Source organism: Elephas maximus, chromosome 3 (assembly GCF_024166365.1).
Source record: "Elephas maximus indicus isolate mEleMax1 chromosome 3, mEleMax1 primary haplotype, whole genome shotgun sequence".
Lineage (NCBI taxonomy): Eukaryota > Metazoa > Chordata > Mammalia > Proboscidea > Elephantidae > Elephas > Elephas maximus.
The window spans coordinates 199219141-199232792 of NC_064821.1; the positions used below are offsets into that span (position 1 = coordinate 199219141).

General features: G+C 39.9%; 1 long non-coding RNA gene across 2 annotated transcripts; it reads right to left on the reverse strand.

Moving 5' to 3' along the window:
- Positions 1 to 3362: 3362 nt before the first annotated feature.
- Positions 3363 to 13108, reverse strand: LOC126073848 (uncharacterized). Of its 2 annotated transcripts, none has more exons than XR_007516860.1 (3): positions 12970 to 13108; positions 5144 to 5350; positions 3363 to 3634 (listed from the first exon to the last, which is right to left on the reverse strand). It is a non-coding gene; the product is annotated as an uncharacterized LOC126073848 (long non-coding RNA). The 2 variants fall into 2 exon arrangements; XR_007516861.1 differs by lacking the exon at positions 3363 to 3634 and adding an exon at positions 4730 to 4783.
- Positions 13109 to 13652: the final 544 nt, after the last annotated feature.

Below are 13652 nucleotides of genomic sequence, written 5' to 3' on the forward strand. Positions count from 1 at the left end.
TTTATTTTAAAAATGGTTTAGATGAATAAGGTTTGATTATTTCCTTAGGTTGAATAAATGAAGTTATTGTACTAGTTTCGGGGGGGTCACTTTTCCATCCCTATTCCTCTCTTGGCAATAGGGATGGCATGCCGATGTGTACTAAAAGCAAGTCCCAAAAGTTATACAAGCAAACTTATTACAGAAATAAACCCAGACTTTCAGGAATTTTAGACATTCAGAATACCTGACCGGGAGAATAGGAATTAGAGTTTAGTTGCCAAAATGGCTGCCACCATGTCTTTGTCCTAACGTCCATAGTAGAGGCCCTTGGGCCATCCTTCAGAGCCCACCAGCTCTTAATTCATACAGAATCAGCAGTAATTGTATTTCTCAGGACACAGCAAAGATAAAATAGCAGGTTAGTAGGTACCCGTGTTGTAAGAGACAGGCTCTATGGCAAAAGAAGTAACTATTGTTCTCTGATAGAGTAGGAGGCTGTGGGAAAACCTAATAAAGTACAATAATTAATAGCTGTAATGATGCCATGATTCATCAAGAAATGATGAAATAGCTACTATCATCTATTTAAGAAGGAAGAGGCTAGTTAAACATTCTAGACAAAGCTCCATCAAAAATGTTAATAGCAAAAAGAAGTTATTTGAGGAGGTGAATTTCAGTTATCTGAAAAAAAAATCATTAATTCAAATCACTTTGTTCCTTGAGGATGCTGGGTAAATGCAGATTCACTGTCTAATTTCTACATTTGAGTTTTTGTGTGTGTGTGTGTGTGTGTGTGTAGTGGTTCATTCCTTTTTTTTTTTTAATAATTTTTATTGTGCTTTAAGTGAAAGTTTACAAATCAAGTCAGTCTGTCACATATAAGCTTATATACACCTTACTCCATACTCTGACTTACTCTCCCTCCTAATGAGTCAGCCTGCTCCCTTCTTCCAGTCTCTCCTTTCATGACCGTTTTGCCAGTTTCTAACCCTCTCTACCCTCCTATCTCCCCTCCAGACAGGAGATGCCAACACGGTCTCAAGTGTCCACCTGATACAAGTAGCTCACTCTTCGTCAGCATCTCTCTCCAACCCATTGTCCAGTCCTTTCCATGTCTGATGAGTTGTCTTTGGGAATGGTTCCTGTCCTGGGCCAACAGAAGGTTTGGGGACCATGACCGCCAAGATTCCTCTAGTCTCAGTCAGACCATTAAGTCTGGTCTTTTTATGAGAATTTGGGGTCTGCATCCCACTGTTCTCCTGCTCCCTCAGGGGTTCTCTGTTGTTCTCTCTGTCAGGGCAGTCATCGATTGTGGCCGGGCACCACCTAGTTCTTCTGGTCTCAGGATGATGTAAGTCTCTAGTTCATGTGGCCCTTTCTGTCTCGGGCTCATAGTTACCATGTGACATTGGTGTTCTTCATTCTCCTTTGATCCAGGTGGGTTGAGTACATTTGAGTTTTAAAAAACCATCTGTAACCACCTTCCCAATTTGTCTGAGTTGTTTGAATTTTAACAAGAAGTATAAATTATGCTTCTATTGTTTTTCACTTCATGTTCTGCTTTTTTTAAAAAAAAAAAAAATTTTTTTTTTCTGCTTTAACCTCATTTTACATTTATTTCCAAACAAACTCATGTATTCTTTCAAGCCAGCACCTTCTCCACACTATCAAGTTTCTATTTTTATATCGTAATCACCCAAGTATGAGGCCATTGAGTCATCTGTGAGTAACTTCCTTGTTTCCCACACACTATCAGTTTTGAAATCCTGTCAGTGTTTCCTTAGTGATGTTGCTTTGTCCCTCCATTTTTATTCTTACCACTTTTGTTGTTGTTTTTTGTCAAGTCTGCCCTAACTCATGGCAAACCCATGCACAGTGGAATCGGAGTGTTGTGATCCATTGGGTTTTCGTTGCCTTACACGTAGATTATTCTATAGCTCTCTAAATGTAATGGTCTGTGGTATATTTTAATGATTTTTACTTACAATGCTCTTCTGTCTTCTTTGTTATCGTTGTTTTCAGGTGCTGTCAGGGTGCAAAATTTCGACTCATAGCGATCCCAGTGATAGAATAGAACTGCCCCATAGAGTTTTCCAGGCTTTACGGGAACAGAGTGCCAGGTCTTTCTCCTGCAGAGCCACTAACCCAACCCAGCTAGGTGTGTTCAAACCGCCAATCTTTCAGCTAGTAGCCAAGAGCTTAACTGTTGTGCCACCAGGACTCCAACTATTTTCTTTAGGTTTACTCTATTTTATTTCCAAATATTTACATTGAATACTTAGATTATTAACTTTTAATCCTACTTTTCAATCATATATATTTAAAATGACAAATTTTCCTCCTGGTTTAAATTATATAATTAATATTTATTTAATTGACTTCCATCTCTGCTTACTAGTTCCATGAAGGCAGGGACTGTTTTTTTCTCTACAATTTCCTCATCCCTTGGAAGAATATCTTGCACGTAGTAAATATGCAGTAAGTATTTGCTGTTTTTTTTATTTTTTTAATGATTAAATTAGTCTGTCTTCCAGTTCATGACCCTCCATTCAGATGAATCTAATCTGGTATTTAACACGTCTATTGAATTTTGATTTGTCTACAATGCTTTTGAGCATATCTCTTTGCGTGACTTTTTAAATTGTTTTTCTAGGTATTACATTATATATACATTACTTACAGTATCTAGAACTGTTTCACCCTTCTGAGATATTGAAGTTCTATATCTTACCTTTTAAGCACAAATTCCTATCCATTTATGTCTTGTGTCCTTTCTCCACACAAATTATAAGCCTCAATAATATCTCTAGTACAATAACTCATTTTCTCTCAGCTTATTAGCCTCCTTTCTGTACCCGCTTTGTTTTTCTACTATAGCTGACAACTATTACTTTTCTTCATGTTGAACATCCATGTCTTTTGGGAACTGCGCTTCTTCCACTGCACAAAGTGTTAGTGGGGCTGTTGGTTATGTGGCCTAATAACACCCACCATATGTGTGGACTCCTGACCCAAGCTGACCAGGCAATTCTTGTGGGGGATTGATATGTACACTGTGAGGGAAAGGGTCAGGGTCTGCCTATGGAGTCGTTAGCTCTAAAGAATATGAAAGAATGGAGTTGCTGGAGGTACCATCATATTTAGAGATCTGGGAGAGAGTTAAGTCAATCAGAGGCAAGAAGAACTGAAAGATGAAGACAAGTGACATCTTTACGACATTATTTGAACCATAGATCCTGCTGGGCCTAAAGCTTTTGGACTTTCCAGTGATATAAGCCAATAAACCCTCTCCCATCTCTTTTTCTTTTCTAACATTAATTTATTATATCTTTATTTCTTGCAACCCAAAGAATTGTGGTTAACACAGCTACCTACCCTGGCCTCTGTTTCAGGTATGAATGCACTTGATTGCAAATTACCAGAAAATGCAAAAATTATGTCTTACATAAATAAGGGTTCGTTTGGCTCAAATAATGAGAACCCTAGGGTAGGACAGTCTTGACGGCGGTGCAGCAGCTCAAGAAGACACTTAGGAATCCAAATTCTTTTACATTTCCGCTCTGGCATCCTTAACATGTTGATTTTATTTCTACAACTTGTTGCCTCAAGATTGCCAAATGGTTGCTGGTTCTCCAGGCCTCACGACTGTGCTCTAGGCAGAAGGAAGTAGAAGAGAGAGCATTAGCAGACTTATGCTTATGAGTCATTGGTCAGAATTATGTCACATAGTGTTTCCTAGCTTCAGGGAAGCTTGGGAATTTAGTGTATAGCTTTTACCATTGCTATATTAGAGGCAAAGGAAAAAAGATTTGGAAATGGACAATCCCAAGTCAGTAACTTGGTTTATTCTCTGACTTTTAGCACCTTATCTTATGTCTTCACCTGCCCAACAAATCACCAGCCCCGGTCTAGTTCTACAAATCTTCCTGTATTTGAGTAAACAAAAAAAGCCACATCAGTTGTTGTCAAGTCAATTCCTACTCAAGTGGCTGAGTGCTATTGGCTAAAAATCACAGTAATGTAGAGATTGGAGCTTCTACAGATTAACAGCATTTCATATTATTTAGGCACTCAGAGCTGCTTCTTAGTTTTTTTTTTTTTGAGTGTTATAACTTCCTTTCCTATGCCCTTTAACTGTTATTGAAAATCTTTAAGCTATGCTACCTTTCTTGAGCTCCTTTCTCACATTCATGTTACTTCCAACGGGTTGCAGTTTTTTGCTTTGTTGAGAAAATTGAGGCTATTAAATATGAAGTTTCTAAATGTCCTCTAACCAATCTTTCCCCTTTTCTTTTAGTTTCCCTTCAGTACTAAGACCAGAATCTATAATTGTGGTTTTTAACCTCATTTACATCCATTTTGTTGCAAACTTCTTGTTGTTAGCTGCAATCTAGTCAATTCCAACTCATGGCAACCCTATGTGTGCAGAGAAGAACCACTCCATAGAGTTTTCAAAGCTGTGACCTTTCAGAAACAGATTGCCAGGTCTTACTTCCAAGGTGCTGATGGGTAGGTTTACGCTATCAACAATTTGGTTAGTAGTCCAGGACTTAACCATTTGTACCACCGAGGCACCAATTTGTTGCCACCTACCTGATGTTTATTCCACTTCTATCATATCCCAACACTTGCCATCATGACTAGCATGTATTAGGCACATCATAAATATCTGTTGGATGCTATTGAATCCTTTCGTAGAACTTTGGTATCTCAACTATCTTTTTCTTCTACTGAATCTTTCACTTCTCCCTTTCTTACCTTCCATCTTTTAGCCTATAAACACATTCAAGCTTCTCTCATCCTATAAGGCAAAAAGAAACAAAACAAAAACCCTCAAAAGAACACAAACATTCATTCTTGTATGTTAGCACTCCCCCCATCCCCAGCTAATACCTAATTTCTCTACCACACCAAGTTTCTCAAAAGAGTGGTCTCCAATTTCAGCTTCTACTTCCACATATTCCAATCATTTCTCAACTCAGTATTTACCAGCTTCAACCTCCACCATCACAATGAAACTGTCCTTGCTAAGGTCTCTGATGACTTCTTACTCATCAAATCTTATATTACTTAAGTTTTCTACAGAATTTGCACACTTCTATCTCTTGGAACTCTTCCTTTCCTTGAATTTTGTGACACTGGGATTTTCCGGTTCTCTTACCTCTCTGTCAATGCCTTTTTTTTTCTTCTGTTGGGATTCTTTTCCTCAGTGATGTTTCCCAGGGCTCTGTACTTGGTCATCTTCTCTTTTCATCATACACACAGTCCTTGTTTGATCTCACCAATACCATGGCTTCAGCTGCTATGCAAATGCAAATGGCTCCCAAATCTGTATCTCCAGCCCCAACCATGACATATGAGCAAAAAACTAGAAGGTGAGAGATTAGCCATATGAATATCTGGAACGATACCATTCCAGAGAGTGGAAATAGCCAGTGAAAAGGCCCTGAAGTGGGGATGTGTTTGTCATGTTAAAAGAACAGCAGAGAGGCAGTATGGCTGGAGCTGAAGGAGTGAAGAAAAAATTAGTAGGAAATGAGATCAGAGAAGTAAAGGTGGTGTGTGTGTGTGGGGGGATTATGTAAGGCTTTAAAGGACATTTTAATGACCCTAACTTCTACTGGGAGTGGTATGGAAATGATATGCTGTGACTGCAGTTTGAAAAGGATCACTCTGCGTTAAGAATAAATTGAAAAGAACAAGAGAGGAAGCAGGGATATCAATTAGGATGTTATTGCAGTAGTTTAGATGAGAGATGATGGTGATGGGAACCAGGGTGATAGAAATGATGTAGCCAACAGAGAGCACATAGCATAAAATGACAGCTAGGAGATGAGGTCTTAGAAAAAGGAAGACTTGAGGAATTTCAGCCTGAGTTACTGGGAAAGATTGGGAGTTCAGGTTTGGAAGAATTAAATATGAGATGCCTACTAGACAGACATTCAGGTGGAGATGTCTTGAGGCAGCTGGATAAAGAAGAATGGAGGTTAGTGGCTAAGTGGTGTCAACAGGTGGAACTCCAGGTTCTTGTTCAGCATGACTCATATTGGCCAATAAACAAGAGACCGAGGTGCAAGAACAGGAAAAGCATCGTTATATCATTGTACAAGGAAAAGGAGCCAGTCTGCGCTGCTGCTGCCAAGAGTGCTTCCCAAGAGCAGGCAGACAAGTTACTTTTAAGGGGTTCACAAGTAAGGAGTTCATACAAGTTATGTCAGCAACATTCTTAATCATATACTACACAGGTGCAATGGGGTTTGTGTATAACCTCCAAGCAAAAGCTGGATTCAAATGCAAAGCTGGAGGGGAGGAAGCCCAGCAAAGGAAACAGGATTTTTAATGTAATACTGCGGGGGACTCTGTCTCAGTGGGACTGTTGTTGTTGGGTGTTGGGGAGTTGAATCCGACTCATAGTGATCCCTTTTGAGAGAGTAGAACTAACTGCTGCATACTGTTTTCTTGGCTGTAATCTTTATGGATTCTGCTGTAATCTGCTGCAAAAGATCTTTTTAAAGTGTTAGAAAGTAAAGATGTCACTTTAAGGATTAAGGTGTGCCTGACCCAAGTTATGGCTTTTTCAATCGCCTTACATTCATGTGAAAGCTGGACAATGAATAAGGAAGACAGGAGAAGAATTGACACCTTTGAATTATGGTGTTGGTGAAGAATGTTGAATATACCATGGACTGCCAAAAGATTAACAAATCTGTCTTGAAGGAAATACAGCCGGAATACTCCTTAAAAGCAAGGATGGTGAGACTTCATCTCACATACTTTGGACATGTTATCAGGAGGGACCAGTCCCTGGAGAAGGACAACATGCTTAGTAAACTACAGGGTCAGTGAAAGAGAAGAAGACCCTCAAAGAGATGGATTGACACAGTGGCTGCAAGAATGGGTTCAAGCATAAAGATTGTGAGACTGGCTCAGGACCAGGCAGTGTTTTGTTCTGTTGTTGTTGCTGTGAGTGGGAACAAATTTGATGGCACCTAAAAACAAGAACAATAACAATTTTTATGGAAGCAGATGACTAGGTCTTTCTCCCATGGAGTAACTTGGTGGGTTTAAGCTGCCAACCTAATGGTTGGCAGCCGAGTGCTTAACCATTGCAAGATATAAAAAAGCCTGCAGATGGTATTTTTTTTTTTTTATTGTACTTTAGATGAAGGTTTACACATATTAGTACACACATTGTTCTATGACACTGGTTAACAACCCCACGACATGTCAACACTCTCCCTTCTCAATTTTGGGTTCCCTGTTACCAGCTTTCCTGTCCCCTTCTGCCTTCTAGTCCTTGCCCCAGGGCTGGTGTGCCCTTTAGTCTCGTTTTGTTTTATGGGCCTGTCCAATCTTTTGCTGAAGGGTGCACCTCAGGAGTGACTTCATTACTGAGCTGAAAGGGTGTCCGGGGGCCATACTCTTAGCGTTTCTCCAGACTCCATCAGGCCAGCAAGTCTGGTCTTTCTTGTTGAGTTACAATTTTGTTCAACATTTTTCTCCAGCTCTGTCCAGGACCCTCTGTTGTGATCCCTGTCAGAGCAGTCAGTGGTGGTAGCCAGGCACCATCTAGTTGTACTGGACTCAGTCTGGTGTAGGTCATGGTAGATGTGGTCCATTAGTCTTTTGGACTAATCTTTCACTTGTATCTTTAGTTTTCTTCATTATTCCTTGCTCCTGAAGGGGTGAGACCAGTGGAATATGCTAGATGGCCACTCACGGACTTTTAAGACCCCAGACGCTACTCATCAAAGTAGAATGTAGAACATTCTCTTTATAAAGTACATTATGCCAGTTGAGCTAGATGTTCCCCGAGACCGTGGTCCCCACAGCCCTCAGCCCAGCAATCCCATCCCTCAGGGAGCTTCCATGACCTTGCCTTGTACAAGTTTTGCTGGCTTCCCCGGTATTGTGTACTGTCTTACTCTTCACCAGTTATCACTTATCTATTGTCTATTTAGTGTTTTCCCATCCCCCATCAAAGACTGTTTCTTGTTGTGCATAAACCTTTTCATGAGTTTTTACAGTAGTGGTCTTGTACAGTATTTGTAGTTTTGTGACTGACTTATTTCACTCAGCAGGTTACCCTCCAGATGCATCCATGCTATGAGATGCTTCACAGATTCATTGTTGTTCTTTATAGTTGTATAATACTCCATCATGTGTATGTACCATAGTTTGTTTATCTGTCCATCTGTTGAAGGGCATCTAGGTTGTTTCCATTTTTTTGCTATTGTGGGCAATGCTGCAATGAACATGGGTGTGCATATGTGTTAGCATGATGACTCTTATTTCTGTAGGATATATTCCTAGGAATGGGGTTGCTAGATCATATGGTATTTCTATTTCTAGCTTCCTAAGGAAGCACTGTGTCATCTTCCAAAATGGTTGTATCATTTTGCATTCTCACCAGCAGTGCATAAGTGTTCCGACTTCCCCGCAGCCTCTCCAACATTTGTTATTTCCTGTTTTTTTGATTCATGCCAGTAATGCCAGGCGAGATGGTATCCCATTGTGGTTTTGATTTGCACTTCTCTAATTTTTTAATGGCTAGTGATCACGAGAATTTCCTCATGTGTCTGTTGGCCGCTTGAATATCTTCTTTGGTGAAGTGTCTGTTCATTTCCTTTGCCCATTTTTTAACTGGATTATTTGTCTTTTTGTTGTACAGGTGTTGGATTTTCTTGTAGATTTTAGAGATTAGACCTTTGTCTGAGTTGTGATAGCCAAAAATTTTTTCCCAGTCTGCAGGTTCTCTTTTTACTCTTTTGGTGAAGCCTTTTGATGAGCATAAGTATTTAATTTTTAGAAGACCCCAATTATTTAGCTTATCTTCTGGAGTTTGTGTGTTGTTGGTTGTGGTTTGCATCCTATCAATGCTCTGTATTAGGGCCTTTAGCGTTTATCCTATTTTTTCTTCTATGAACTTCATAGTTTTTGGCTTTATATTTAGGTCTTTGATCCATAATGAATTAGTTTTTGTGTATGGTGTGAGGTATGGATCCTGTTTCATTTTTTTGCAGATGGACATCCAGTTTTGCCAGAACCATTTGTTAAAAAGACTGTCTTTTCCCCATTTGATGGTCTTTGGGCCCTGCAGATGGTCTTTAAATTTATGAAGCTAGGTGAGATCACCTTTGAAATGAGAATAGATAGAAAAGTGAAAAGTTCTAAGAACTGAGCCCTGGAGAAATCTAATGTTGAAGAGATTGTGGAATAAAGCTCTTATTAAAACTATTTTACTTTAATTTCAAGAGGCTTTTCTTGTCCATAAACATAAAAATTCTTGACCCACAATTGTTCTTGCCTGCAGCTTCACTGGCCTGTTTTTTTTCACCCAAAGTTGCTAATTGACTTTTCTTTCCTGTTCAAAGAACAGTCAATAACAAAACCATTACCTTGTGATTTAATGAAAAAGTCTCTGGGCTTCTCCAAATTTTAGTTTCAAGAGGTCTCATAGCTAACAATGGGTAAAGGGGCAAATTTCCAGAAATCTCTTTTTAATGGTAACTCAGTAACCATTAAGTACTTCATCACCATGGAGACTGGTATTCATCAAGCAAAAATTTAAAAAATCTCTGTGAATTCTCCATTCTCTGAAAGGGAGTTCCTCTTGCATGAGGGAAATGTTGCCGGAATTTGAAAATTGTTTATTAAGTAATAGAGAAATCAAATATTGTGTTATTCTTTTGATCTGACACAAGATTTTATTTTTTAATGATAGGAAAGATGAAAAGGTACTAGCAAAGGAGACTAAGGAGAAGTGGATAGTAAGGTGAGAAAAAAAATGAGGAGAGTATGGTGTCCTGGAATATCACTGGAGAAAATGTTTCAAGACTATGGAATGCTGTTGATGGGTCAAGTCAAGATGCAGACTGAGTGTTTCAATGAATGGGTCAAGACAGTGAGAGGAGAGAAAAAGAAATTTTCCTGAAAAAATGGCACAGTAGCTGGAGTGAAAAGTGGGCTCAAGAGAGTGTTGTTTTGCCTATTAGATGGGAGAAATAACATGTTTGTAATCTGATGGGGAAAAATCCAGTAGAGAAGGAATTTCTTAAAGCAGGGAGAAAGGTGAGAGGATTGCTGGAGCAGGGTCATTTTTTTTTTTTTAGTGCATAAGTGGAAACACTGGTGGTGTAGTGGTTAAGTGCTACAGCTGCTAACCAAAGGGTCAGCAGTTTGAATCCACCAGGCGCTCCTTGGAAACTCTATGGGGCAGTCGTACTCTGTCCTATAGGGTCGCTATGAGTCGAAATCGACTCGACAGCACTGGGTTTGGTTTTTTGGTTTTGGTTAGTGTTTAAGTGGCTTGGTGGTTAAGAAGTCTGGCTCTGCTAACTAAAAAGATTGGCAGTTCGAATTCACCAGCTGCTCCTTGGAAACCCTATGAGGCAGTTTCTTCTCTGTCATATAGGGTTGACTTGACAGCAACAAGTGTGAATTTTTTCAGTTTAGTGCATAAGTAAGGCGCCCTGGTGGCACAGTGGTTAAGTGCTCTGCTGCTAACCGAAAGTCTGAACCCACCAGCTACTCCACAGGAGAAAGAACCTGGCAATCTGCTCCTGTGAAGATTACAGCTTAGGAAACCGTATGGGGCAGTTCTAATCTGTCACACGGAGTCTCTATGAGACGGAATCAACTTGACGCACACAACAATAACAATGCATAGAGAAATAGTCATTTGCTAGAAGCACAGTCAATTCTCCTAGAATAGGGCACAGGTGTAGGTAGGTAGCATCAAAAACCTGAACACGTGGAGAAACACCAGAAATTAGTAACTGAATATTCTTCTTGTGAGTAGGCACTATTAGAATCAGGCAACTTTAAACCAAAAGTATATCGAAGGCAATCTGAAGAGGAGATAGTGAAAGCAGGCTGTATACGTAACAGATCTTCACTGGGTGTGCTTTGGGTATAGCATTATACCTTTTGTCAGAAATCATGTGCGCCAGTCCTCATGGTGGTCAGTTCTTAAGAATTTAAAGTATTGGCGTCCAGGCAGGGCAGTCTCCTGAAGGCCATTGTAAATTCCTTTCATGTTAGTTTCTCGGGAGATAGAACGAGAGCATGTGAAGGGTTTCAAGGCCAGTCAGTTGTAAAAATGGAGTTATTAAGGCCGTGCCGTATATCAAAGGACATCTGGAAATTTGGTCTTTAAGGAATTTTGCTTTAGGGGAGGTTTCTTGTTGCTGACCTCAAGCTGACCTCTTTCAGCTGGCCCAGCACAGCCTATTTAGGACTTTGGGGGTGTCTACAGTAGGTAGAGAGCCATGGTGGCACAGTGGTTAAGAACTTGGCTGCTAACCAAGAGGTTGGCAGTTCGAATCCACCAGTTGCTCCTTGGAAACCCAGTGGGGCAGTAGGTAGATGTCATGGTGGAAGTGTATGGAAATATTCTTCAATTGGCTTCTGTTTTCTCAATAAGGAAGCCTCAAGTGAAGATGGGTGAAGAATTATTGGAAGGTTGATGCCCTCCATCACTTCCTGACTTCATCTGCTAGTTGTCTAGGAGAGTGCGAGAATGAAGCAGGGAAACAGTATAATTGCCTGGCAGCACAAAAGGCCTATTTGATGTTTGTTGTTTGATGTTAGGGATCATAGATTTAAGTGAGACTAGTCAGCATGGTTGTATGCTTTTCTCTAGCTGTTTTTAGTTGTATAAATTCAGGGATGAAAGAGTCAAAAAGAGTCTGATTTAAGAAGACTTGATGTTTTTGCCAGGCAAGTACAATCAAGAGAAGAACAAGAATTGGAGGGTGCATAGGAGGGAGTGGTGACTGACTATGGAATTTAAATTGGGTTAGGAACAATTAGGCCCCATGTGACTGAGTAGAACGGTCCCACAGGGTTTTTTTGGCTGTAGTCTTTACAGAAGCAGTTTGGCAGGTCTTTTTCCCGCAGAGCCACTGGGTGTGTTTGATTTGCCAACCTTTCACTTAGCCAAGAGCTTAACCACAGGTTGGGTGTTGTTGTTGTTGTGTGCCCTCAAGTGGATTTCAACTCATATCGACCCTATAGGACAGAGTAGAACTGCCCCATAGGGTTTCCAAGGCTGTAAATCTTTTCAGGAGCAGACTCCCACATTCTTTCTTCCATGGAGCAATTGGTGGGTTCGAACTGATGATCTTTTGGTTAGCAGCTGAGAGCTTAACTGCTGTACCACCAGGGCTTCAGGCTGGGTCCTGTCCTGCCCCAGTGACTAATACTATAATTAATAGCAAGTATTTTTTTTAGCATTTTTTAAATGGTTACCTGTTACATTTGTTTTTGGCCCCTATGTCACACTGATGGTGGTCATACATTGGAGGGGTTTTGGGATATAACATTTATCCTGCTCAGTTTTTGACTTTTTGGATCGGGACCTTTTCTCTGTCTGAAGAGATGTGTTTGGACCCTGACTCTGCTTCTGATGTGGCCATTCCCACTCTCTGCTTGTTGTTATTTATCTGTTGACTTTAAAGATAATTTTATTTATTTTGTTGAATAGCAAGTGTTTAAGATTGATTTAACATTGGTGAATTTTGTTTTCCTCACTTATTGTTTGCAGCCTTTAATTTTTCCCCACTTCAACGTCCCCGCACCTCACCATTTAATTTTTTTTAATTGTGCCATTTTAACTGTTTTTAAGTGTGCAATTCAGTGACATTAATTACATTTCACCATGTTGTGCAAACATCGCTGCTATCCTTTTTCTCAATTTTTTTTCATTACCTTAAACAGAAACTCACTATCGCTTAAGCAATAACTCTCCATTTTTCCCTCCCCACAGTCCCTGGCAACCATGAATAATCTTTTGCCTCTATTCATTTGCCTATTCTAGATATTTCATGTAAGTGGGGTCATACAATAAATGTCCTTTTGCGTCTGACTTATTTCACTCAGCATAACGTTTTCAAGATTCATCCATGTCATAGCATATATCAGAACTTCATTTTTCTTTACAGCTGAGTATTATTCCATTGTATGTATATACCACATTTCGCTTACCTTTTCATCTGTTGATGTACACTTGGGCCGTTTCCATCTTTTGGCTTTGGTAAATAGTGCTGTAATGAACACCGAGATTTAATCTTGAAGTTTTGAGAGCTGGTCTCCATCACATAGTCTCCAGCACATGAGCTTCTTCCAACAGCCCGGTGCCGTGTGCTTAATTAAAAAAAAAATTTTTTTTGATTTAAAATTTTAGAAGATGTTGATGGTTTTAAAATCAAAGAACAATACAGTATTGCTATATCATTTTTAATAATTCAAAGATATGTAGAAGAAATCATGGAACACAAAAGTTGGGGGTATCTCACAGAGAACAGAAGTAAAAAGATTGTCTAGGATGATGGCAGAGTCCTTGAGTGGTGGAGAAGGTTAGCTCACTTGGCTGCTGACTGAAACGTTAAAGGTTTGAGTCCCCTGACAGGCATCTCAGAAGAACGGCCTGGGATCTACTTTTGAAAAATTCAACCATTGAATTGCCCGTGGAGCATAGTTCTACTCTTACACACTTGAGCTTTCCATGAGTTGGAATTGACTCCAGAGCAACTTTTTTTTTTTTTTTTTTTTAAGATAATGGCAAAGGGAAGTCCCATGACAATTGTGCCGCAACAGGCATAGACGGTACCCAACTCAGGATGGAATAGGAGGTCAGATGCTCCAGGAACTACGTCTCTAGAAGAACA